The sequence below is a fragment of the Petaurus breviceps genome, unplaced genomic scaffold, assembly GCF_028583685.1.
Source record: "Petaurus breviceps papuanus isolate PSGF00001 unplaced genomic scaffold, PetGlider_PUasm1.0 90804, whole genome shotgun sequence".
Classification (NCBI taxonomy): domain Eukaryota; kingdom Metazoa; phylum Chordata; class Mammalia; order Diprotodontia; family Petauridae; genus Petaurus; species Petaurus breviceps.
The window spans coordinates 13,083,379-13,111,295 of record NW_027187348.1 but is presented as its reverse complement, the minus strand read 5'-3'; the positions used below and the strand labels follow the sequence as shown (position 1 = coordinate 13,111,295).

General features: G+C 36.0%; 1 protein-coding gene across 4 annotated transcripts in view; it reads left to right on the top strand.

The window, feature by feature from the left end:
- SLC39A10 (solute carrier family 39 member 10) overlaps positions 1–27,917 on the top strand; it is a 163,563-nt gene that overhangs the window by 59,084 nt on the left and 76,562 nt on the right. The window contains exon 1 of one of the 4 annotated variants that reach the window (XM_069070170.1): positions 14,304–14,323. The exons of the other annotated variants lie outside the window; for them this stretch is intronic. The gene's annotated coding sequence lies outside the window, so the exon portion shown is untranslated. Of the gene's footprint in view, positions 1–14,303; positions 14,324–27,917 lie in introns of those variants that run through there. 4 annotated transcript variants of the gene reach the window in all.

The following is a 27,917-nucleotide window of genomic DNA, read 5'->3' as shown; positions in this document are numbered from 1 at the left end:
TGGTGTTGTAAACTATGTTGACTAAAATTTGTTCAGTTGATGGCACATTAAATGTAAACATTTCAGCTATATTCATGGCAGATTGTACGTAATTTGAGCTGTACCTCCAAGTGGCCTGGTTGCAGACCCTTGACAATCGTGCAGCCTAGGAAATATCACTTAATTCCTTGGTTTTGGGTTTCCTTATGGATAAACACTAAGGTAGTCTCTAAACTTTAAAAAAGGGATAACTTCTGAGGCTTGTTTGTAGATTTGTGGTTTACCATTCTGAAAACATTTCCTCCTGGAAACAATGTTATAAACACCAGTTAGATTTCCAGGTCAGTCCCCAAAAAGCCAATTTTAGCCCCTAGCTTTGAGGAACTAAGTTGCTAATGGTACTAGCAACTACTCATTATGTAACACTGTTTTTATGGGAAAATGGATTTCTGGGGTCTATGTGGAAATATTGTTAGGAATTTTATCAGAGAAAGTTTTGCCTTGAAGGAAAGCAGTTTTCTCTGAATCAGCACCCTGATGCTGGGGATGGAATTCTGGCAAGGATAGAAGAATGTAGAGATGGGAGGGGCATTATGCTTAGCTCCAGGTAAGGAGGGAAAGGATCAAATTTCACAGGGTTGGATGACAGTGGTTCTGGTAGTTTCTGAAGTAGCAACTACCACTGGGATAGTTAGTGGTGGCAAACATCAGATGTTCTTATATATGCATCATGTGTAAATCAGGTATGTATTACTAGATTTGCTTTTACATACTGCCTGCATATAATTTATTTAGAGAAATGGCTGCATGTAAAGCCAATCACAAGTAGCTCTCCCTGAGGACTGCTGCTGTGAATAACTTTAAAGTTCTGATCACATAGTATAGTGAGCTCTCTATTTATTCAGCAATAAACTAAAGGAAAACATTCACAACAATATAACATAACAACTTATTACTAAGGTGGCCACATAGTCTTAAACAAAACACATCATTCAGTAAGTCACAATCTCATCAATCAGTATAAAGTACCCAAGTCAAAGTCTCCTTTCATCTGGACTCCAGGCTGGTTTCCAATAATCCTTAAGGGGTAATCATCCTTAAATCAATCATCCTTAAGGGGGAAGTGGAAAGTACAAAGGCCATCCATCCCTAGTCTTAATCTTGTCAGGCAGCACTAAGTACCCAAGTAAAGGTCCTTTCATCTTAACTGGAAGCTGACTTCCAACCTCAATGGCTCCTCTTCCAGCTTCAAGCTCTTGCCTGGATTCACCCCATTGTTGCCTGAATTCACAGGTACACAGCTCTTCAGATTGCAGCTCATGGTGACTAGTACACTCCAAGCCCTTCAGTTTCTGTTTCTGGGAAGACAAAGCTTAACAGAACCACAACAATATTTACACACATTAAGCTTAGCAGAGTTACAACAACATTCACACATTACAGGCACTATCATCTCAATTCACTTTCTGTCTGAGAAATCAGTAAGAATCTGAGAAATCACAAGTCAACAGATAGAGTGCTTCTGTCTGATAAAGTAACACAATCAACAGACAGAATACTTCTGTATGACAAAGTAACACCAACACAGAACAGCAGACAGAAAAACAGACTGTCAAGACTACAAGTATTCTCCCTCTCAGTTCTGCTTGGTCCCAGGTTGGGGCTCAAGCTTTTACCTTCTCTGCTCCTTCCTGTTCTGCTCCTTCAGCAAGCTCCTCCCACCATGGGCTCCATTAGGCCTTTTAAGGGCAGGAAAGGTCTACAAACTCCATTAGGCCTATTAAGGGCAACACAATGTATAATGTTTCCAACAAAGACTTGACATAATCAGAGGTGAGTCTCAAAGGCACATAAATAACTGAAACAAGGAGTTAAGTACTTGAATAACTGAAACAAGGAGCAAAGTACTCCTTTGCTTGCCATTACACTACATCCATCTGGATCTCAGTTTTTAAATGGCACAGGGAAGATATTGATATCTCTTAAATTCAGCTCTGACCTTATATTTAACCATTTTTACTGTCAGGAAATACTACCATTATTACCTTATGTAATGTAAATTAATCATTTTTTATGTCTTCTCCTCAGTGGAAAAGACAACTAGTTACCATCTTCATAAAAATTCTTTCACATGCTGTTATCAAAATCATCATTTGGCTTTTCCAGCTTTTGCTCTTCAACTATACTTTCTAACCTGTAATTGTCTTTGCCTAATTTGAACTCCTCTCAGTTTTTCAAATAATAATTTGAAATTTGAATTATGTTATACACAAAGCCTGTAGGGAAGAGAGGAAGTGTGATGGAAAGAGTCTAACTAAATATAATGGAGTATTATCTCAGACTTGTATACTGAGTTTTTTTTAAGAAATTATTAATAATGTAATATGTATATGTATATATATATAAACAAACATAAGTATTTCTGTATAGAAAGAACAAAACAAGATTGTGTATAAAATCATGAAACTGTTAGACTGTAGTTTTTTTTAAAGGAATATATTAGATTTTACACAATAGTTCTGACATTGCTTTGCTTCTGTTTCCTCTTCTGAACTTCCTTTTTATAGCTTCTGTGCATTTTAAAAAATGTTTCATTGACTATCTTTTCTTTTTCTTTCTCTTTTTTTAAAATTACCATCACTACCAACTACGCTCAGATAAAATTTTCCTCATCTTTATAGCAATGTTAATTAACTAAAACAAATTCACACATTGGCCATGTTTGAAAGTGTATGTGTTCACCTCTTGTCCATCACTCTTAAACCAAGAGGTTCAAAATTATGATATATCATTAATCTTCTGGAATACCTATTAGTCATTGCATTGATCAGTCTTTCAAAGTTTTGTTTTCCTTACATTCCTATACATTAAGTCAATGCATAAATTGTTCTTTTGATTCTGCTCATTTCACTCAGCAGCAATTCATGGAATTCTTCCCAATTTTCATCAATCAGGCCCTTTAGTTATTTCTTATAATATATTAATATTCTATTATGCTCATGTACCATAATTTATTCAACTCTTACTCAGTTGATGGGCACATACTTTGTTTATACTTCTTTGCTACAATAAAAATGTTGCTAAAAATATTTTTGGTCATAAGTCTTTTCCCTCTCTCTCTCTGAACTCTTCAGGGCATACATACATAGAGATATATACAAAGACATATGCATGTATACACACAAATGTGTATCTACTTCTTATACCATTTTTTCATTCTAGTGTTGTTCTCTACCCTGACCCACCCCTTTTGTTTTTAAAGTGCTGATATTTAAAATGCAGCTACAACTTTTCTCCACAATTTCTTAGGTACAGTAATACCAACTATACCCATTCATTCTCCAGTCTCTGTATGTGCAAAATAACTCGTTGGTTGGCTGTAAATTGTCTAGGTATTTTTGAATCCCACTTCTCTCCCTTCCAAGCTATTAACAACTCCATTTTAGCACCATTTAAAATTTTATTTTGAAATCTCCCCATTCTATCACTCAAGCCTTCTAGTTTAAAGTCACAGGGGATGATGTTGGTTATTACAACTTTCATACTTTGTGATAAGCTGTTTGGCCTTTTTTAGGATGCTCTTATTTTCTAGTCCAAAGCCTGGTGGTGGCCCCAAGCAGCAATCAATAACCATTTATTATGTACCTAATATTTGCCAAGAACAGTGCTTGGTGCTTGAATAAAAAGTCAAAAATGAAACAGTTCCTGCTTTGGGAGAACAACAGGATCGTGGATTACTCTGAAAGGAGTCATGTCAAAAAAATGGTCCTTCTGGGATGGCTAGGTGGTGCAGTGCATAGAACACCAGCCCTGGAGTCAGGACTCCCTGAGTTCAAATGCGGCCTCAGATACTTAACACAAAAACTAGCCATGTGACCTTGGGCAAGTCACTTAACCCCAATTGCCCTCCAAAAAAGCAAAAAAAAAAAAAAAGATCCTTGTCTTTATTGATCAGGCTACCTTCAGTTTATAATATCCACAAGCTCTTCTCAGAACGTCAACATCAACACTGAAACATATGTATTATCTGCTTATTAGGTTCAGAGCATGCTCTAGCTTCTGGGTCACAAAAAGTTTGAGTTCAGTCTACTTTGGACCATTTTAGGGCCTCACTATCTCTCATCTGGACCATTAAAAAATGGTTTTCTACCTGGTGAACTCTTGGTCTCCAGGCACTCCCATTCCTAAGCCATTGCCCATAGCCATATCAGCTCCTCTTTCTTCTTGACTGCTGTTTTCTAAGGTTATAGATGGAGGTGAGGAAAGGGATGAGGGTTGTGGTCCAAAGTGCTTACTACTTAGGAGAGGATTACATAAAAACCTCTTGATTGGGTAGTTAGGTGACTAGGGACCTTGCAGAAAGAAATTTCAGTAATGTAGGCATAGAAGTGGAAGCTGGATTCCTAGAGAAAGAGGAATGAGTGGGTATTGAGAGTATAAGAGGCAATTTCAAAATATTAATATGCTCATCTATGACCAAAAGCTGGCAGGTGAGATCATAGAATCATGTATCTTGAGCCAGAAGGGATTTTGGAGTCCATTTAGTATAATTTCCTTATTTTATAGATGGGAAAACTGAGGCCATAGGAGGCTAAGAATCTGAGATTGAATTTGAACCCAGATTCTTTGACTCCAGAGCTAGTGTTCTTTACAATAATATAGGGGGGTTTGGATACTTGGAAGAACGTATGCAGGTCAAAGAAAGCAGAACCGAATGTACAATATGCATAAGAAGAATAAATTACAAAAGATCACATGAAAAGTAAGAGAATTCAGGTCAAATTCAATGGCCAATGTTGGTTCTAGTTAACTGAGGCTAAAACACACTTTCTTCCTTTCTATTAAAAAATGGTAAATTATAAGAATGCAAAGTTATATGTTGCTCATAATGACATTATCAGACAATTTTAACTTTTATATGGGAAGGCACAAAGGTGTCTAGAGAAGTGATTATGTATAAACAAAATAAAGCAAATTAATTTTTTGAAACATAGAAAATGCTTTGTGAAATTCTGCAGTATTTTCTCATTTTGAAGGGATGCAATTACCTCTCTAGGTTGTGTAGTTCATATAGCCTACTACATCAATATTGTTATCATTATTGTTGGTCCTTTGTTCTCAAAGAGAACCATGACATCAGGAAAATATTATGACACACAAGTGAATTGGATTTTAGTGAGGGAAGGCTGTGCAAGTCACCAGTCTCGCTTTCTCCTCCAGAGCCATCTAGGCCCAGTGACAAGATATAGAACAAGCTGAGTGGAGATGGCCCTGGATGTAGTAGGAGGCCTCCGCCTTTTTAAGCTAAAGTCTTTCTCAGTTCTCAGTTTGAAGCATTGCCCATTTAGTGATTAAGGCTAGGTAAAAATGAGGCAAAGAATTACCTCTTTTACCTAGTCAAAAAAAAAAATCATCGTGGGAGGGGAAGAAAATCAGGGTTTCTGGCCAAAATAGAAATAATTGCTTTTTCACTCATTCTGGGTCATCAGAATCCAAACAATGACCAAGTGAGGCTTGGGCTAGTACCTATTATTAGCCAATCAATGAAAGCTGGAGTGATTTGGGTTTAAGATATGATCCATAAAAAAGAAATATAGCCTACAAACCCCAAGAGATCTTGCTAGGCTTCAGTGATCAAAATTTATATTTCTTTGGGCAGAGCATCCACAGTTAAGGGTATGATTTCCTATGTGGAAAGAAGAGGAAGAGGAAGGAAGGAAGGGAGGGAGGGAGAGAGGGAGAGAGGGAGATAGAGAGAGAGAGAGCTGTGTTACCCTACAGCAATATGAATGCTAGTGGAAGAAAATCATAAATTACAGTACTACAGAATGGGTTCATTTTAGCCAATTAAATTGAAAATTACACTATCACTAAAACAACAACTACTATCAAGGAAAAGGTAGCTTCATGCACAGTTGAAAATTGTTCTGACAACAAATATGAGTTTTTGAAAATGCATATGTTGCTTACAAATACATTATAGTTTCCGTTCTGTCAGATCCTATAAGCCATAGTGTTAAGGTCTTCATATGCCTTTCAGCCAGCCTCCATGTTGGTGCAGGTCTGCAACACCACTCATCTCTTTGCCTCAAGACTTTCCCCATTCAATCCATCCTCCTCTCAGACGCCAAGGTTATTTTCTCAAACAGATCTGAGCGTGTTTCTCCCCTACCAATGAACTCTAGTGACTCCCTATTACTTCTATGATAAAACAAAACAAAATGAAACAAACAAACAAAAAACCTTCTGCTTGGTATTTGGGGTTCTTTGTAACCTGATCCTTTCCTACTTTGTTCCTCTTTATCTCCCATCTCTGGGTCTTTGTCCCCCATCCCTGGAATGCTCTCTTCTTTCTCCTCTGCCTCTTAGCTTCCCTGACTTCCTTTAAGACCCATCTCAAATACCAACTTCCGCAAGTGGCCTTTCCTGATCCTCCTTGGTTGTTAGTGCCTTACCTTGTAGATTACCTTCCATCACCTGAATATCTCTTGTATGTACCTAGTTGTCTATACGTAGTTTCCACTATTAGAATGTATGCTTCTGGAGGGAAGAGGCTATTTTTGTTTTCTTTAGGTCTCTAGTGTTTCATACAGGGCTTGTAACTGACTGACTGAGAGAAAAGAATGCTGAATTTGAAGCCAGAAGGACCACGGTTTAAATCCCATTCCTGACATTTACCAGCTGTATGAACATGAACAAGGTCCTGAACCACTGTAAACCTTTGTTTTCATATCTTGAAGATATAAATCATACTACATATGCTACCTATTTTCTCACAAGGATATTATAAACCTCAAAGTGTGTGTGTGTGTGTGTGTGTGTGTGTGTGTGTGTGTGTGTCTTAACGGGAAAAAATACAATACTTGTAATCATAAGAACTGGATTTGAGTTCCAGCTCCATTATTAGCTGTGTAATATTGGGCAAGGTTTTAGCCTCACTGAGCCTCAGTTTGTAAACTGGGGATAGTAATACTTGTACTACAGTGCATATGAAACCTAATTCTTTAATGATAGATAGATAGGATATTTGATATGGTATGTTTTATAACTATGAAGTACTATATAACTGAATCATTATTGATAGCCAGGCCAAAAATAAGGGCCTGGAAGTTGTTCATGGACTTCTCATAGTGTTTAATTTGAACCACTTATTCATCACCATTCAATTGGAAAAAGGCACAACCAATCAATTCAAGAGCAATCTTCACAGTTGATTCTAACTTCTGCAGTGAAATCTATGGATCATAAGATCACATAAATATAAAGATCAAAAGGATCTCAAAGTTCAAACCCCTTATTTTACAGATGAAGGAAAGGGAGTTCCAGGGGCTAAAGTTAATTGTAGGTAGTAAGTAGTAGTAGTAGTAGGTGGTAGTAATAGTAGTAGATGGTGGTGGTGGTGGTGGTGGTAGTTAGTAGAACCTGGAATAACCCAGATCTTCTTACTTCAAATCCATTGTTCTTATCCACAACATATTTTATGGAATAGTGTAACTATTCTATAGGGAAGTCTAGAGATTAAATAAATTTCAAGGGGGAAAAACCAACTTGTATATAGCTAGGTAAGTAAAGAATTTATTAAACACTTGGCATGTACTTAATTCTGTGCTAAGCACCTGAGATGCAAATACAAGAAAGTGAAACAAGTTCCTACTCTCAGGGATTTAAAAATCTAATGGAATAAGACAAAACATAAAGGGGAGGGATATATTCAGAAATGAAGATGCTATGAAGACAAAATATGCCAAAAACATTTTTAAAAGAAAATTATTGCTGGGCTTATGGAATTATATATATATATATATACACACACACATATATATATATATATATATATATATATATATAATTTTACATATCCTGCCATAGATTTACTTATCCAAAATTACTCTCTCTCTGTCTCTCTCTCTTACTCTCCCTCCTTCCCTCCCTCCCTCTCTCTTTCTATCCCTCTCTATCTGCCAGTATCTCTCTCATATGCACACACAAAAATGTGTGACAGAATATTTTGATTCTTCAGTCAGAGTGGAAACAGGAGAGAAAAGTAAAACCCATAATTCTGGAAAAGCTAAGGCATATAATGGGCAGAAATGTAGCACCACTATTTTTCCTTAAATATATTTTACATATTTCATTGTCAGCCAATGGAATGAACAACAAAATATGTAAAACCGATAAATCTCTAAGAACAATGAATTATAAATAGTGAACTAGGATGTTTCATGTCTTTTTTATTCTACTCATTGGCACATGGTTAGGCTTGGTAGATTATATGCTATTAAGATGGGTACAGTACATGTATATTGCTGCTAAAAATGATTCAGTTTCCACATGGGCACAGCTTTCAGTTCACCCATTAAGCATAAAGTGAAGTCACAAGGCAAAATATTATTTGTATTATCTCCTGGGGAGAATGACAGATTGCAGCTTATTAGGTCTCCAACTCTATGAGCATAAATTTTCAACAACTAGAACAGTGACCAGTCTTTTGTTTGGTTTCCATTTTTTTTTCCTCATCAGCTTATGTAAAAACTGAAGCACAGTGATAGATTTTTAGACTTTTGAAATCAATCCTATATTTCTCATGCTTTTAAAATAATTACTTTCTGAAGAAGAAATGAGAAAATGGGCCTCCTTTCCTTTTTTTTTTGTTGCAAAGGTAGAAAGCTATGGGACAGAGCATTTACTAAAAGATTTATGTGTTGATTAGTTTTGTCAGACTGCTTTTTTTCTTTTTTTATTCTTTAGTTAGGAAAAAGGATACATTCAAAAAGGTGATATAAAATCAAATGATATGACTAAAAAGATTTTAAAGATGGCCTTAAAATCATTTCAAAAAGGGAAAATCTCTTCTTAGACTCTATAAATTTCCAATATAATCTGATGGAAAATAATAAAAAGAAGTCAATTAATCAGTTAAGTTTATTATATTGAGGTCAAAGAACCAACTTGGCAGAGAGGGTAGGGAAGGATAAATAGATCTGAGAATCATTTGGATAAAGATGGTGATCAAATCCATGTGAACTGATGAAATGACCAAGTTAGATAATAGAGGGAAAAGAGAAGCTGACCAAGGACAGAGGCTTGGGGGACAACTAAGGTTTCTGGGTATAAGCTGGATGAAGATCTAGCAAAGAGACTAAGAAGTGTCAGTCAGACCTATAGGAGGAGATCCAAGAGAGAACATTGTCATGAAAACCTAGTGACATGAGAATATCTAAGATAAGAGAGTGATTGGCAGTATCAAAATCTACCCAAAAGTCAACAAGGATGAGGAATGAGAAATCAGTATACTTGTTTCTATAAAACTGTTCTGCTTTGGTCAAAATATTCCCTAGAAAAAACAAAGAAAAGCAAGTTGACCCAAGATTTTATTCAAGAGTTTTAAAAAAAATTGTTGGAGCAGCTAGGTGGTGCAGTGAATAGAGCACCGGCCCTGGAGTCAGGAGGACCTGAGTTCAAATGCAGCCTCAGACACTTAACACTTACTAGCCATGTGACCTTGGGCAAATCACTCAACCCCAATTGTCCTGCCTTCCCCCTCCAAAAAAAAAAAAAAAGCAAGAAAAAATTGTTTCAAGACCTTTTCAAATAAAAGGAGACACTGTTCTACTACTTAAAATCTGTGTGATCTTGGACAACTCTCTTAACCACAGTTTCTTCATTTGTAAAATGAAGGGTTGGACTAGATAACTTCTAAGGTTCTTTTCTGTTCTGAATCTGTAGTCCAGTGCTTATTTTTGTGTTTCTAATAAATTGAGATGTAACCCTGCCAATGATCTGACCAGAAACCCTGAGTGGGGTTTTGCCATAGGCACCAATATTTTAGACAACGTTTCTGACTTTGAAAGTTAAGAGAGAAGAGAAAGGAGACAATCTGCCCTCCTGCCTTTCACCAGGATTGATCTTAAGTTGGACTGTCACCCAATGATACTCCTTTCTGTACTCCCAGTTCCTCTAAGGGGATGCTTGCCTGCCTACTCCAACATCAACTAAATTTGTCTCAGATGGGGATTCCTACTTAGGTTTTTGGTAATGGTGAATTAATTAAATGGGGATGGGTAGTAAGATTAACTCCATAGAAAACAGTAGATGTCTAGTTTAAGATTAATTTTCATTCTTACTTTTTTTTAAAGTATGCTTAATATGAGGTGATACCAGGTATAGCCACTATAATTTTTGGAAGTTTGCCTCTATAATGGTGGGGGTCAATTGACTATACCATTCCACTGACAATTATTTTTATTTTTAAATTTTAATTTTTGGTTCCAAATTCTCCCCTCCCTGTTTCTATCCATTGAGAAGGCAAAAAGAAAGTCTATTATAAATATGTATTGTCATACAAAACAAATTCTCACATTAGCCATGTCCAAAAAAAGAAAAGAATGAAGGAAAAGAACATGTAATTTCATTTGCACTCTGAGTATATCACTTCTTTATCTGGAGGACAGTAGCATGTTTCATCGTAAGTTCTTTGGAATTGGGGTTGGTCATTATGTTGATCAGAGTTCCTAAGTTTTTCAGATTTGCTGTCCTTACAATATTGTTATTGTACAAAATATTTGCCTGGTTCTGCCTACTTCACTTTGTATCAGTTCTTCCAAATCTTCCTAAGTTTCTCTGAAACTATACCCATTGATCATTTCTTATAGAATAATAGTATTCTATCACATTTATATATGATAACCTGTTTAGCCATTCACTCAATTTATGGGCATCCCCTTAGTTTCCAATAGATAGTCACTTTTTTTTTTTTTTGGAGGGGGAAGGTAGGGCAATTAGGGTTAAGTGAGTTGCTCAAGGTCACCTGCCTTGTGTCAAGTGTCTGAGGTCAGATTTGAACTCAGGTCCTCCTGACTCCGGGGCCGGTGCTCTATTCACTGGGCCACCTAGCCTTCCCTAGATAGTTACTTTTAATTGACCCCCCCACACACTCTTACACTGCAATTAACCACAAGGAAGGGGGGGAGGGGGAAATAGCTAGAGTCAGCAACTAGGACTTTTTTTTCTTCTAGGTAGGAAAAGCACAAGACAGGTGGAAAGGAAGCTAAGTTCAAACCTCCTTTAAAACATCCCACTCCAAAAGTAATTTGCAAGTTGTTTTTGTTTTTAAATAGAGGCTAGAGCAACACCACTCTCTTTGTCTTCTGAATCTGTCAGAATTTGGAAGTGAGTATATATAACCAAGATTGTTAAATAGTGGTTGGCTACAAGTAAAATTTAGATTGAGAAGAAAATATGTAACAACTTTAAATTCAAGGTAAAGTTTATATTTCTGCTTATTGATTTCTTATAAAAGGACTAATTCACATACTGCTATTTTATTAAAGAGTTATATTTTTATGAAAAAATCAAGAAGATGAAATTTGAACTTTAATCTTTTTCCTACACCTGGAGTAAAAGTTCTCAGGGCTACACCTACTATGTCCTACCTTTCCATTCTTCTGATATCTTACCCCCCAATATTTATCCTTCCATCCAGTGGCACTAGCCTTCTTGCTGTTCCATGAACAAGAGACTTAATCTTTCCATCTCTGATCTCCTGACATTTTTTCTAGCTCTACCCCTTGACTGAAGTGTTCTCCCTTCTCATCTCCACCTACTGGCTTTCTTGTCTTCCTTTAAGCCCCAACTAAAATGATATCTTCTACAGGGTTTTGGTTGATATTCAGTCATGTCCGGTTCTTTGTGAGCCATTTGGGGTTTTCTAGGCAAAGAAACTGGAGTAGTTCCTTCTTAATGTTAATGCCTTCCCTTTCTAATTTTTTTTTTAGTGGGTAGGGGTAAGTGAGAAATCCTTCCCACCAACTCCCCCCACTGAAAAAAAATAAAGGAAATACAAAACCCCTGTGCTAATCAAGCCCTGCCAAACAAAACATATTGTTGACCTGCAAAAATGAATTTCATATTCTACATATTATCTAATCCTTTACTTCTTTGTCATAAGGTAGCTAGCATTCTTATTTATTGGTTCTCCAGAATCATCACTGATCATTTACTTTATCAGGGTTCTTGAGCCTTTCAAAAGTGTTCATTTTTATAATATTCATGTTATAGTAAAATTGTTATTCTGACTCTGCTTCCTTCACTCTGTATAAGTTCATATATATTTTTCCACATTAAAAAAATGCCCCAGTCACTAAGAATTAAAGAAATGAAAGTTAAATCCCTTCTGAGTTTGTACCTCACAACCATCAGACTGGCAAAAATGACAGAAAAATAAAAAGATGTGTTGGAGGGATAGCAGTCACATCATGATATGGTAATGATAGAGCTGTTAGCAATAGGTCTAAGCATTCTGGAAATTTGAATTACTCTCCCTCCAAATAATTAAATAGCAATTCAAAGTACCCTTTTATCTAACTATACCAGTGCTTGGTCTATATCTATCTCAAAGAGATCAAAGAGAAAAAATCTTATATTTACAAAAATATTTATAGCAACTTTTTGTGGTGGCAAAAAACTAGAAACTAGTGGGAGGAGGAAGGGTGATATGTATTTATATAGTGCCTGCTGTGTTCCAGGAACTGTGCTAAGCACTTTATTGTCTCATTTGATCTATACAACAACCCTTTAAGGGAAGTTCTATTATGATTCTCATTTTACTGTTGAAGAAACTGATTCAGAGTTTAAGTGACCTAATCCAGGGTTGCATAGCTAGTATTAGACCAGATTTCAATTCTGACTCCAGGCCAAGAGCTCTATCCAATGTGACTCCTAGCTGCCTCTAGTGTTTGAGAATTGACAAACTAGAGACTTTCTTTAGTAACTATTAAAGAATTGACAGATTTAAAATTAGTTTTACCCAGAATCACAAAATCTTAGAATTAGAAGGAAACTTAGAGTCATATAGGCCAAAATCTTCCCTTCCAGCCCCTTCCATTATACAGGTGAGAAAATAGGCCTAGCGTAGCTAAATAACTTGTCCAAGTCAGCTACCCAAAGAAAAGAATTGATGGTTCAGACTCAGAACCACCCCCCCTTCTGAATTTACAGGTCTTTATGTGTGTTTATATATGTGTGTGTATATATATGTATACTTACACATACATACATATACATACATACATACATACATATATTCTAATATCTTACTCCCAACATTTACTCTTCCATCCAGTGGCACTAACCTACTTGTTGTTCCATGAATAAGACACATGACTATTCAAAGATATGGACTATACATATTTCTATATGAAAAGCTGAGGTTGAGGTGGAAGTAATTTATATGGAAGAGCTGAAATAATGAAGAAAAATCTCAGCATATACATAATTCCATAGGAAGATGCAGGGATTGGAGAAGGGTGCAGAGATACTGGGTCAAGGGAATGTCTTTTCTTGGCCACAGACATTAGCCAGGCTGTCCCAAACCAACAGTTCTCTTTGAAATGAGCCAGGGTTGGGTGAGTAACCAACTGTTCTTATGTGTAGGGGTCAGGTATGGGAAACAGTAAAGGAATGACTTCTCAGCAACTTTTGTATAGACTTGTCTGCAATTTCTCTGCAAAGTACAATTTATTGGCTAAAGCATAACCCAAAGGCGCTTAGTTCAGGAAAAGGAAGAATTCAACAGTTTTATTGATTATGTTGTCTAGCAATAAGAGAGAGAAAGAAGGAATACATATAGCTAAGGATTATGCAGAGGAAGTAATAATAACTCCACATCTATATAATGCTTTGAGATTTACAAAATACTTTAACTTACTACAATTCTGGAAGGTAAGTAATGAGACTCATTTTATATATTAAGGTCCAAGAGAGTTTGTGACTTGTGTAAAGTCGTGTAACTTCTCTGTTCCCAAATTAGCTTTAGAGAGAGGCTGATAATGCTGAAGATATTCTGGAAGACATAAACTAAATTTACAATAGTCCTATTCCATTATAATTTTTTTGGAAGGGGACAGAATATGGACCTGTGACTTTGTTCCTGGAGGGAATTTCTACCTCAGGAACACAAGAGTGGCATCTTGTCTCGGGCTATATGATATTAGAGATTTGTCTATGGCCCTGAAGGGTTAAGGACTTGCCTATGGTACTCAAATAACTAATCTGTGTTAGAGGCAGAAGCTGAACCCAACTTCCTGAGTCCAAGGCCCAACTTCTCTCTATTACACTGAGCCTTTTACATATGTATAGCTTACTTAAAAAAAAACTCAAGTTAAGTCAACAAACATTTATTAAATACCGACTGTGTGCCAGGAGCTGTGCTGTGGATACAGAGAAAAGCGAACTTATGTGTGATAAGGCTAAGAAAAGAACATGATTGTCTTCCAATTATTGTTGTCTTTCTTTTTAGCGTATGCCATCCTTCTTGGGGGAAGGAATTCCACTGGTGATACTTGTGGTAAGATTTAATTACAATGAGAGTGTGCCAAAATGATTGATGTACCGAGACTTTTCAGAGAGTGCCAAGAGCATAGCATTACCGGGGAAACCATTTGGATGGTTGGCACTCAACTTCCTTAAATTCCTGTAAAGACTTGAACTTCAGACATGACATATATATAAGTGTTCACCTATAAATGGGCAATTTTTTTTCATATTTCATGAAGTACCTTCTAACAATCTTTTTTTATATATACATTCAGAGGCCAAAAAAAGCTTGTTTTGTTCATTCTTTTCTCTGATTTTACTTCCCTCTTTATCTAAGAGCAGCTTTAAACTTACAGAGAGTAAAAGAAATGAGAAGTCAGGTGATAGGGGACAGGAATGCTGGGGACTATTTGAATGTTGACTATTGAATGTATTGTGATCAATCCTCCATTCTCAACTACTCCAATTGATCTACTTTTCCATAGGAGTTATATATTCTTAATCATGATTTGAACATATAAATGGCTATCCCATCATCATTTTCAAAGACACTGTGTTTCTCTAATGAAAGAGAGGCATGCTTTTTTCAGATTCAATCCATTCCCATTTCTGTACTAGCATAAATGCTGATTCCATCTGGTGCCATTTAGCACCTCTTTAGGTGCTAAGCTTAAGTAAAAGCTAGTTATTTTTTTAAAAAAAAAGAAAGAAAATTTTGTTCTAATAGGTTGTATTAAACTCCTTGAGGTTAGGAATCATGTTTTATTCATCTTTGTAACTGGGGTACAGTATCCAGCACATAGAAGACACTTTTAAAACTATTATAATTCTTATTTCTCAAAACTGGTTGAACAGAATAACTACCAGGCACCAAACTTGTTATTTCCCATTGTTGAGGACCATCTTTTATTTGTACAATTTGTATTTAAAATATTTTAATTGCTTGCAATTATGAGTTTTTAGTAGAATAAAAAACATACTAATTGATATATAGGTAAAAGTAAAATAGACAAAATGTCTTATTTGTAAAAAGTAGGTATGTCCCATGAGTGGAGAGGGTAGATCCATACTCGAATCACTCCAGTTGGTTTTCAAAACATATTTCTATACTTTTTATTTTTTTTGCTTTTTGGAGGACAATTGGGATTAAGTGACTTGCCCAGGGTCACACGGCTAGTTTTTGTGTTAAGTGTCTGAGGCCGGATCTGAACCCAGGTCCTCCTGACTCCAGGGCTGGTGCTCCATTCACTGCGCCACCTAGCCGCCCCCTATTTTTTTTTTTATAAACAATCAGGGTTAAGTAACTTGCTCAAGGTTACACGGCCAGTTATTTCTCGGTGTGGTGCTAAGTGTCGGAGCCCGGATTCGATCCCCAGGTCATACTGACGCTGGAGCCGGTGCTCTTACTTGCTGAGCCACCTGGCCACCCCTCCCCTATTTCTATACTTTCAGTGAATTCATAGTATCTCCTACCCATGACCAAAGCTTTACTTAAAATGTGGTAGTCCGACATGCTGATACTATTGACTAATATATAAACTCTAGGCATTAGAAATGGCTTCAAAGAAAGGCGGCTCAATGAAAAGAGAGCTTCTACTTAATGTTTGCAAACTATATTTAAAGTGTAACAAAAATAATAAACCCCAATAGTCAACGGACAGCTTGTTTAAAATTCTACCTTCTTTTTTTAATGTGTATTCAAATAGTTTAATTGTTTTTAATATATCTTGAAGTCCTACTTCGTTGGTAGAGAAGAGAAATCCAATGCAGTCTCTGGTCTTTAGAGGTTCTTCTTTTCTATGTTAGCTGATATATTAGTACAAGAAGTTAGGAAAATCCTGTCTTCATTATCTTTTTAATCACTCTTTAATAGGTTAATATTTTGCACATAGTGATCAAATCAATGAGTGATTTATAAAACGATTGATCAAATGAATCAATATGCATATTAACACATATAAAATACACAGTGATGCTTTACCACTTTTGTAGATAATTTTAACTTCAGATTTTATTTATGCATATTGGAAGGCTAGACAGCAAGCTATGCCTCTTGGTTATGTCTCTAATAGCTTATAAACATGACTAAACTTTACCTTCAACCTTCCACTTCTTACCCTTGAACTGGGATTTGATCAATTAGTATTTGTTAGGTATTTACTAAGAGTCACTATGCTGAGTACTGAGCATATGAAGAAAGGTAAAAATATGGTCACTGTTCTCAGGAGATCTCATTCTAATGGTTAGGCAGCATGCAAATAATGATCTATCTATCTTATCTCTCTCTCTCTATCTGTCTGTCTATCTCTCTATCTATCTATCACACTATCTATCTATCTGTATGTAGTGAAAATGAGGGGTAATGGACAGTGAAGGCACTAGCACTGAGAGGAAAGTGGAAGGCCCCAGAAAAGCCACTTGTACAGAGGAGAAGTTGAACTGAGTCTTGAAGGAAGGAAACCTGGGAAGCCAAAAGACAGAGAACTGAATAGAAGCTGTAAGAGTAGAAACTATGAATTAGAGTTCTTAGGTTTAGAGGATAAGAGAAAATTTCTGCACAATCTCTTTCAATAATATACAATTCTGAGTTTAGAAGTAATGAAGTGGGAATTTTTTAATTGAGCATGACTCTACATTTGTTAACAGATCACTCTAGATAAACATTTGTCACTATTCTTCCTATGCTTTTGTCTTCTATCTTGAATCTCAGAGCAACTTGGAGGATAGAAAAAAAAATTTAAGGGCTTCCCCAAGTATTTTTCTGCAGTTAATGATGATTAATTAACTAGGAAGGTAAAAATGTAAAACAAAAACAAAACTTCTTTCTGAATGCTCCTCATAATCTTTGCCTTAGCCCTGATTCTTAGTTAAGACGCTAATTTCACGTGTCCTCTTAATACCCAACCTCATATGATCATACTAACCTTGGAGGAGAAAGGCATCCTGAGCTACTGCAATATTCTTACATGAGACAAAGATTTTTTACCTCAGTTTTTATGACCTTGTCTTCCAACTTTCTTAAAAGCCTTTTAATAGGGATAATTACATGCAAGATCTCTGATTTAATTTCTGGTGTCAAGTCCTGAAATAAATCAAACTCCTAAGTGGAAGAATAAAGCCTCTTTAATTGAGATATAGAGTAGCAAACCTGCCACCCTGGGGGATGTTCCCTCAAGCAGAACCACAGGAAAAGTTTCTTATACTTTTAGGAGAAAACGAGGAGGGAGTCACATTAAGTACTGATACCTGGTCATGAGATGCCAGCTGCCCTCAGTAATCTGAGCAAGGAAAACCACTGCATTCTGGTTGTTTTACCCTTCATTCTATGAATTCTAATGGAAGGGAATAAGGATATCAGGGCCTACTTTGGGTCTAGTCTGGCTCAAGCTGGATTTGTTTGCAAGAAAATGTTATCAGTGTGGAACATAGGGTATGGTTCAGTTCAACCTAATCAAGAGTGAATATCTTAGAGTAGGAATGAAAAGACATTACTGAAATTCTGACATTACTAGGATCATTTAAGGGACTTGGCAGGTAATATTAAATTTACTATTAAAAATTTTTTGTCTTTACATTTTTTTTTTGCCTTTTGGAGGGCATTTGGGGTGAAGTAACTTGCCCAAGGTTACACGGCTAGTTTTTTGTGTGTTAAGTGTCTGAGGCCAGAACCAAACTCAGGTCCTTCGGACTCCGGGGTCGGCGCCTTACTGCACCACCTAGCCACCCCCTGACTTTATATTTACAATTTTTCAGTCACTGGGAAACCAGTACATAATATTAACTATTACTTTGAAGTATCCTAGTTTGACTTCTCTTGAGGTCATGTAGAATTGGCAAAAATGAACTTTTTAAAAATAATGTATAGGTGGTTGTAAAATTAAAAATTGATTTTTAACTATTTTACTAAGATTTAATCAAGCTAGATTTATCATTTCCCTTTTGTGGTTCCTTCCTCTCAACTTCACCCACCACCCACATCCAGGAGAAACTTGCCTAGAGGTCAAGCTTTTGTCCTGTAATTACCTCCACCTTTGTTACCCCACCCATCACCCACTTTCCAGAGAAACTGGCTAACCTAAAGGTCAAATCTCATCAATAGAAACTATTCCATATCCAGAAGACTTCTCCCATTGTCTGAGGACCTTTGTCTTGTGACTCAAATCATTTGGCTGTGGTTTTGGGGGGTTTCCAAAGGGAGAAATTATTTATTATGGCACTCCATACAAGGGAAGGAATTGGGCTTTAGACACCCAGGAGAATAGGCATGTGGATAGAGGAGCTGGGACCCAGGAGGTAACCAGGTTTAAGTCACTGAAAAGTATATCAACGTTTCTGTGCAGTGATTTTCAGGCCATGACTGAAGGAGGAAGGCAATCAAGAATGGTCCTTTGAAAGACCTTTGTCTAGGTTTGACACATCCAAGTTTCCACCAAGGTTTTGTCACTTCTAGGTTCTTCCCAGAAGTTAACTGGTTCCTTCATCACTTACTTACCAAGGCAGCTGATGTAAGGACTATAGATTTTACTGGGATGAGGCAAGGTCTTGCTAAGGTATGTTTAATCACTTCCCCATCTTAGATGTCTTAGAGAGGGAGACACTGGGCATTTGCTGGTGAATGTTTAGCTGTACAATCATGCATCACTGAAGTTATCAGAAAAAGACAAAAGGATGGGGACAAGCAGAGTTACAAAGAGAAAGGACATAGATCCAGAGGAGATTCAGCCTGGGCAAGTGAGGTAGTTCCAAAAAACTAGAACAGAAACTTAAGTGCTATGTTGTAGGAGGAATACTGGATTTAGTGACCCAAGTTTTAAGACTAATTATGTTATTGGCTACTTGTGATCAGGAACAAGTTTTTGTCTTGAATCACTGCATTACTAAGAAGAGCTGTCAATCATAGTTGGTTATCATACAATGTTGCTGTTACTGTGTATAATGTTCTGATTCTGCTCATTTCATTCAGCATCAGTTCATGTAAGTCTTTCTGAAGAGGTTACCCATAAAGAGGATTAGAGTTGCTCTGGAGATCCCAAAATACCAACACGCAGGGTCCTGCCGAATGAATTCAACTCAAGTCTTCTCAGCCAAAGAAAAGTAAAGTTTATTAAAAGTTTGCTTGTATTGGACACAGAGTAAGCCTGTGTTAGGTCATTCTATGGCGCTCTCACACAGGGAGGGAAGATGGGGTCTTATATACAGAAAGCTATGGGAGGAATCTAGGGGTGGTCTAGAGGAGGAGTTTGGGTAGGAAGTTGCTGGAGGCTACCTGGAGACTACAGACAATGGTGGGCTAGGACAGTTCAAGGGTGGATTGATATTTTGATAGGCTCAAGGGTGGGAAGTCTAGTTACAGAGGTTTGGGCCCTGCCACAATGTAAAGCTTATGGCCTCATGCAAATGCCGCATCAAATCAGAATTCAAGGAGGGTTCTCAGAGCCTATACCTCAAAGATCAAGGATAGCTCAAGGGGGCTATTCATTTTGGGGGCTGCTTATCATTTCTTATAGCACAATAGTATTCCATTACATTCATATGATGAGGTGCATACTGTTTTCCAGTTTTCCCAACATTTTTTGTCAAATAGTGAGTTCTTATCCTAGAAGCTGGAGTCTTTGGATCTTTATCAAACAGTAGATTATGATAGTCCTTTGCTATTGTGTCTTATATACCTAATCTATTCCACTGATCTACCACTCTTATTTCTTAGCCACTACCAAACAGTTCTGATGATTGCTGTTTTAAAATATAATTTTAGATCTGGTATAGCTAGACCACATACCTTTGCATTTTTTTCCCATTAATTCCCTTGATATTCTTGACCTTTTGTTCTTCCAGATGAATTTTGCTATTATTTTTTCTAGCTCTACAAAATAATTTTTTGGTAATCTGATTGGCATGGCAGTGAATAAGTAAATTAATTTAGATAGAATTGTCATTTTTATCATATTATCTCCCCCTACCCATGAGCAATTGATATTTTTTTCTAATTGTTTAGATCTGACTTAATTTGTGTGAAAAATATTTTGTAGGGGTGGCCAGGTGGCTCAGTGAGTAAGAGTACTGGCTCCAGTGTCGGGATGAACTGGGGATCAAATCCAGGCTCGGATGCTTGGCACCACACCCAGAAATAACTGGCCGTGTAACCTTGAGCAAGTTACTTAACCCCGATTGCTTTAAAAAAAAAAGTATTTTGTGATTATGTTCAAATAGTTCTTGGGTTTGTCTTGGCAGGTAGATTCCCAAATGTTTTATATTGTCTACAATTATTTCAAATGAAATTTCTCTTTCTATCTAGTTGCTGAGCTTTATTGGTAATATATAGAAATGCTGATCATTTATGTGGATTTATTTTATATTCTACAGCTTTGCTAATGTTGTTGATTATTTCAATTAAGTTTTTAGTTGATTGTCTAGGATTCTTTAAGTATATCATCATATCATCTGCAAAGTGATAATTTTTTTTCCTCATTGCCTATTCTAATTCTTTTTCTTCTCTTATTGCTAATGCTAACACTTCTAGTACAATGTTAAATAATAGTGGTGATAATCAGCATCCTTGTTTCACTCCTGATCTTATTGGGAAGGCCTTTAGCTTATCCCCGTTATAGATGATGCTTGCTGATGGTTTTAGAGAAATACTGCCTATCATTTTAAGGAAAATTCCATTCAGTCCTAAGTGCTCTCTAGTGTTTTTAATAGGAATGGGTGTTGCATTTTGTCAAATACTTTTTCTGCATCTATTGAGATAATCACGATTTCTGTTGGTTTTGTTACTGATATATTCAATTATATTGATAGTTTTCCTAATATTGAACCAACACTGCATTCCTGGTATAAATCCCACCTGGATATAGTACATTATCCTGGTAAAAAATGGCTGTAATCTCTTTGCTGATATTTAAATTTTATGCATCAATATTCATTAGGGAAATTTTTTCTCTATTTTATAAATTTTTCTCTATATTTATAAATTTTTTTCTCTATTTTAACTCATCCTGGTTTAGGTATCAGCACTATATTTGTGTCATAAAATTAATTTGGTAGGACTCTTTCTTCACCTATTTTTCCAAATAGTTTATATAGTATTGGACTTAATTATTCTTTACATGTTTGATAGAATTCACTTATAAATCTATCTGGCCCTGGAGATTTTTTCTTAGGAAGTTCATTGATGGCTTGTTCAATTTCTTTTTCTAAATTGGGGTTACTTTATTTCCTTTTCTATTAATCTGGGCAATTTATATTTTTGTAAATATTCATCCATTTTACTTAGATTGTCAGATTTTTTGGCATATAGTTGGGCAAAATAACTCCTAATTATTGTTTTAATTTCCTCTTCATTGGTACTGTAGTCACCTTTTCATTTTTGATACTGGTAATTTTCTTTTCTTTTTTCTTTTATTTTAATCAAATTAAACACAAGTTTACCTATTTTATTGTTTTTTTTTCCATAAAACATCCCTTAGTTTATTTGTTAGTTGAATAGTTTTCTTACTTTCAATTTTATTAATCTCTCCTTTGATTTTCAGAAGTTCTAATATGGTGTTTAATTGGGGATTTTTAATTACTTCTTTTTCTAGGTTTTAAATTGCATACCTAATTCATTGATCTGCTTTTTCTCTGTTTTATTCACATAAGCATTTAGAGATATAAAATTTCTTTTAAGTACTACTTTAGCTGACTGTCATAAATTTTGTTATGTTCTCTCATTATTGTCATATTCTTTGACAAAATTATTGATTGTTTCTATGATCTGTTGTTTGACTCATTCATTCTTTAGGATTAGGTTATTTAGTTTCCAATTAATTTTTAATCTATTTTTCATGGCCCTTTATTACATGTAATTTTTACTGCATAATTATCTGAAAAGGATACATTTAGAATTTTAGTCTTTCTGCATTGATTGTGAGGTTTTTATGTCCCAATATATGGTCAGTTTTTGTGTAGGTGCCATGTACCCACTAAGAAAAAGGTATATTCCTTTCTATCCCCATTCACTTTTCTCCAGAAGTCTACCATATTTAACTTTTCTAACATTTTTTCACCTCCTTAACTTCTTTCTTGCTTATTTTGTGGTTAGATTTAACTAGTTCTGAGAGGGGGAGGTTGAGGCCCCCCACTTGTATAGTTTTGCTATCTATTTCTTCTTGTAACTCACTTAACTTTTCCTCTAAGAATACAGTTGCTATACCACTTGGTGCATATATGTTTAGTATTGATATTACTTCACTGTCTATGGTACCTTTGAGCAAAGTATGGTTTCCTTCCTTATCTCTTTTAATTAGATCTATTTTTGCTTTTTCTTTGGCTGAAATCAGGATTGCTACCTGTGGTTTTTTTTTTTACTTCAGGTGAAGCATAACAGATTTTCCTCCAGCCTTTTGCCTTTACTCCATTTGTATCTAAAATGTATTTCTTGTAAACAACATATTGTAGGATTCTGGTTTTTAATCCACTCTGCTATCTGTGTCCATTTTATGGGAGAGTTCAACTCATTCACATTCACAGTTACAAATACTAACTATGTATTTCCCTCTATTCCATTTTCCCCCATTTTTACTCTGTCCCTCCTCACCAGTGTTTTGCACTGCTCTCCCTTTTCTCATCCCCCACCCCCACCAATTTTCTTTTCCCCTTCCTCTTCTATTTTCCTGTAGGATAAGATAGATTTCTTTACCCAAGCAAGTGTCTGTGTTATTCTCTCTGAGTCAAATCTGATGAGAGCAAAGTTCAAACAATGCTCACCTTCTCCCTTCTTTCCCTCTACTGTAACAGATCTTCCATATCTCTTCATGTGATATAATTCACTCCTTTCTGCCTCCCCTTTTCCTCTTTTCCCAGTACGATTCTTTTTTTCACCCCTTAATTTTTTTTTATTGTCACATCAAAGTTAATTTATATGCATTACCTATTGTCTAAGTATACTCCTTCTCACTGTACTGATAGAGATATAGTTCTTAAGAGTTACAAGTATTGGGGTGGCCAGGTAGCACAGCAAGTAAGAGCACTGGCCCCAGAGTTGGGATGACCTGAGATCGAATCCAGGCTCAGACACTTAGCACCCACCCAGAAACACCTGGCCATGTAACCTTGAGCAAGTTACTTAACTCCAATTGCTTAAAAAAAGAGTTACAAGTATCATCTTCCTATCTAGAGTGGTAAACAGTTTAATCTTAAATCTTGAGGTTTTTTTTTTCCTTTCTTGTTTATCTTTTTATGCTTCTCTTGAAGCTTGTATTTGAAGATCAAGTTTTCTGTTCAGCTCTGGTCTCTTCATCAGGAAAGTTTGAAAGTCTCCTATTTCATTTAATATCCATCTTTTCTCCTAAAATATTATGCTCAATTTTGGTGGGTAGTAATTCTTGGTTGTAATCCAAGTTCCTCTGCCTTTCAGAATATCATATTCCAAGCCCTTCAGTTCTTTAATATAGAAGCTGCTAAGTCCTATGTTATACTGACTATGACTTCTTGATATTTGAATTATTTCTATCTGGTTGCTTCCAGTATCTTCTTCGTGGCCTAATAGTTCTGGAACTTGGCTTCAATATTCTTTGGAATTTCATTTTGGGATTTGTTTCAGGAGGTGATTGGATTCTTTCCATGACTAAATTATCTCTCTTGGATCTGTTTTCAAGGTCAGTTGTTTTTGTAATGAGATATATTACATTTTCTTCTATTTTTTTTCATTCTTTTGATTTTGTTTGACAGATTCTTGATGTCTCATAGAGTCATTAGCTTCCACTTACCCAATTCTGATTTTTAAGGAATTATTCTTCAGTTAGCTTTTATACCCCCTTCTCCATATGATCAATTCTACTTTTTTTTTCCAGCTTAGTAGAATTTATTTTCCTCCAGCATATCCTTAAAGAATCCAGTATACATCTACATCTGAATAAGACTTCGAGGGAGTAATTAAGCTTTGAACATAGATACAATTTCAATGAGCACCTAGATGGCTCAGGGGACAGAGTACTAGGCCTAGAGTCAGGAAGACTTCTCTTCATGAGTTCAAATATGAACTTGAGTTCAAATATGAACTTAGAAACTAACTAGCTTGTGACCCTGTTTGCCTTAACTCATACTCTCTCAAATGAGGTAGAAAATTAATTCCGTTGCAGTATCTTTGTTAAGAAAATACCAAATGGGGTCACAAAGAGTTGTGCGTGATTGAAAAATGACTCCTCAACTACAAAATTTTCTATGTGACTTAGTTACTGATATCTACTAATTATTTCTCCATTCAATTTTATATATGCTTTTAAAAAATCACTATGAGCAGAGACAGTATTAAGTTTACTTTAAAAATTTAACTACTCAGACTTTAAAATCATATTTTTACCATTGTAAAATAATCTACAAGTTTATATTAATATTAATATGATTTTGTGGGTTTGGAAGTCTATCAATTCTACTTTTAAAGGACTGGTTCAGTCCATTTTTGTGCTTCCTTTTCCAAACTATTGACTCTTTTTTCATAATCCTCCTGCATAACTCTCATTTCTTTTCCCAATTTCTCTTCTCTTTCTCTTACTTGATTTTTAAACTATCTTTTGAGCTCTTCCCAGAGAACTTTTTGGTCTTGAAACTAATTCATATTCCCCTTTGAGGCTTCACATGCAGGCATTTTGATATAATTGTCCTCTTCTGAGTTTGTTTTGATCTTCCTTGTAATTGTAGTAGCTTTCTAAGGTCAGGGACTTTTTTTTTGTTTTTTGCTCATTTTTAAAGTTAAGCTTTGCTCCTGGGTATAGGTGGCACTGCCTCAAACTTCCTGGACTGGAGGCCAGGAGCCTGGTCACTGTCTTTCTGTGCCAGGACCTCTGGGACCAGTGAGTTGCCCACTGCTCTAGAGTAGACCGACCTACTCACTCACACCTGTTGTGGCCTGGGTTCTGGGTCTGGCAGTTTGCCTGTTGTGCTGGGGTTGGAGGACTTGCAACTGGCCTGCTGAGCTAGGACTGCGGAGCCTCAGTTACTAATCTGTGCTGTGACTAAGAGCCTCCTCTGGCTTACCTGGATATCTCCTGTGCTGGGCTGCACTCTCCTTTTACTCAAGTGAGACAGACCTTTCCTGAAGTCCTCTTTAGTTATTGGGCTGGAATATTGTTTTATTCCATCTTTTTGTAGATTCTCTTGCTCCAGAATTCTTTTAGAGGCATGATTCAATATCATTTCTGAGAGAAACTGGGGAAAACTCAGACAACCTCCTGGCTTCTCTCTGCCGTCTTTGCTACCCTCTTCCAAAGACATTTTAGAAAGAATCAATGGGCCTCAACAAGTAATGATTTATCAAGGGGAGGAGAACCCTTACAAAAAGGTTTTAAACTTAGGTGGTTGCTGACACTGAAAAAAAAAAGAGTAAAGAATTTAGGAGAAGAAATGGAGGTGGGGTGGGGGGGTTAGGGTGCTGGAGATCATAAGTTCCATTGAGTTTGAGAGGTAGACAAGAATCCAGATGGGGCTATCTAGCAGGCAAGTAAAATTGTGGGCCTGGATTTCAGGGAAGATATAAGGTTAGAGATCAAAATTTGACTATTTGAATAATTGAAGTTAGACAATGGATGAAATTGACAAAGTAGAGAGTGTCAAAAAAAAAAAAGAGAGAGAGAATAGAGACTTAAAGATGGAGCCTCAGAGACTGGGAGAAGGAAAAGAAGCCAGTGAAAGAGAGAAAATGAAACAGCTTAGGGGTACAAAGAGAATCATGAGAGTTCAATGTATAATTGAATAAGAAAGTATTACTGAAGGCAGGATTAACCAGGTCAAATACTAAGGAGAAAATTCAAGAAGAAAGAAGAGTAAAAAGAGGGGAGGGGGGAATGGCTAGATTTCTCAGTTAACAAAGTCATTAGTGATGTTGTAGAAAACAATTTTACCACTGTGGTGGGGATATAAACCAAATTACAAGAGATTAACAAATGAGTAGGTAGAGAGGAAGTGGTTTATAGCAATTACAAACAACCTTCTGTTCTAAGAGTTTTGTACTAAAGGGGAAAGAACAGAAAAGGTAATAGTTTTTTGTTTGTTTCTTTTTCAGAGGGTAGATGAAGAAGAAGGAAAGGAAAGTTGTATTTTCTTTTCTTTTAAGGATGAAGAGACCTGAGAATGTTTGTAACTTAAAGTGAAGGAATCCATAGAAAGAACTAGATTAAATATGCATGAAAGCTGGAATGATTAACAACAAAATCATGGAATTGACAGGAAGGAAGGGCATGTATCGGGGGCATAAATTAACTTTAGCAAGGACTGCTGCCTCATCATCTGCCACTAGAAAGGAGATAATGGTGAGGACATGGAGAAGTATGGAAGAAGTACAAATCAACAAATCCAACTCAACATATTTTTAAGTAAGAATAAAAAGAATAAGAATCTTTTATTCTCCTAAGCCTTGAGCTCTTTTGTAAAGGTGAAGCAAAGGCCATTACTATTGTCAATCATCATGTTGTTATTATTGTCAATAAAACAATGAAAAACAAGACAAGGAGTTAAATCTTATCACAAATCCATAGTGTTTAACTAGGCAGATCTAAGTTAATAGAATTAATAAGCAAAGAAAATATTTTTTTGTATTGGGTACCCTTTCCAGATCTGCCTGAAGTTTTACCACATTTGGCCCTGTTTTTCTTTCTTTCTTCTTTCTTTTTCTCTCAAAAAACTATGTTTTTGATGGTTTTTTTCTTGTTACTGCATAATCTACATTCTTCAGTTTCAGGGAGCTATACCTTATAAACAAATTCTCTTTCATTCAAAAGATAATATGGTCATTCATTTACAGGTGTGATTCTGTTGATTTTTGTCTCATCCTGCATAGTTTTTTGAACATTTCTGTGTATGTTTCATGGTTATAATTTTACTTGTTGTTTAGTCATTTTCAGTTCTGTCTAACTTTTCCTAACTGCAATTGGGGGGGATTCCTTGCCAAACATACTTGGAGTAATTGCCATTTTCTTCTCCTGCTCATTTTACAGATGAGGAGACTGAAGCAAACAAGGTTAAGTAACTTGTCTAGGATCATACAGCTAGTAAGTGTCTGAGGGCAGATTTGAACTCAGGAATATGAGCCTTCCTGATTCCAGCCTGGCACTCTATCAACTACACCACCTAGCTGCCTCATGATGTTAAATTATATTAATATACTATAGTTTCAACAGCTCTCCAATTTTTAGACCTTTTTAGACTAGCTTTTGGTTTGGTTTATTTTTTTTTGCAATTACAGATAAAGTAGATATGACTAAACAAAAATTAACTTTCTCTCTCTCTTTTTTTTTTTTTTTTTACCTTATATAATGTTTCAGGATAGAGAAAATAGCATTTTTGTGAAGTGGAGGAGAATATACCAATAAGTGATAAATAAAAGAATTGCCATTGTAATTATATTGTCATGTAATAATGAGGGCCTAACGAAGGGTAGATAACATTATAATACAGTTTCTTGATTTCCAGGCATATTTGGCAGTAGGAGTAGAGAAGTTATGCAATACAATGTACCCATTAATCATAGGCAGGTAGGGAAGTGAAAGTATGATAGAGGTGAAAACTAGAAGAAGGGAACAGATCTCACACTGAAAGCAAATCACAGAAGAGAGAGGAGAATTAGTATATTCAGGTATGGAATCCCTTCTTCT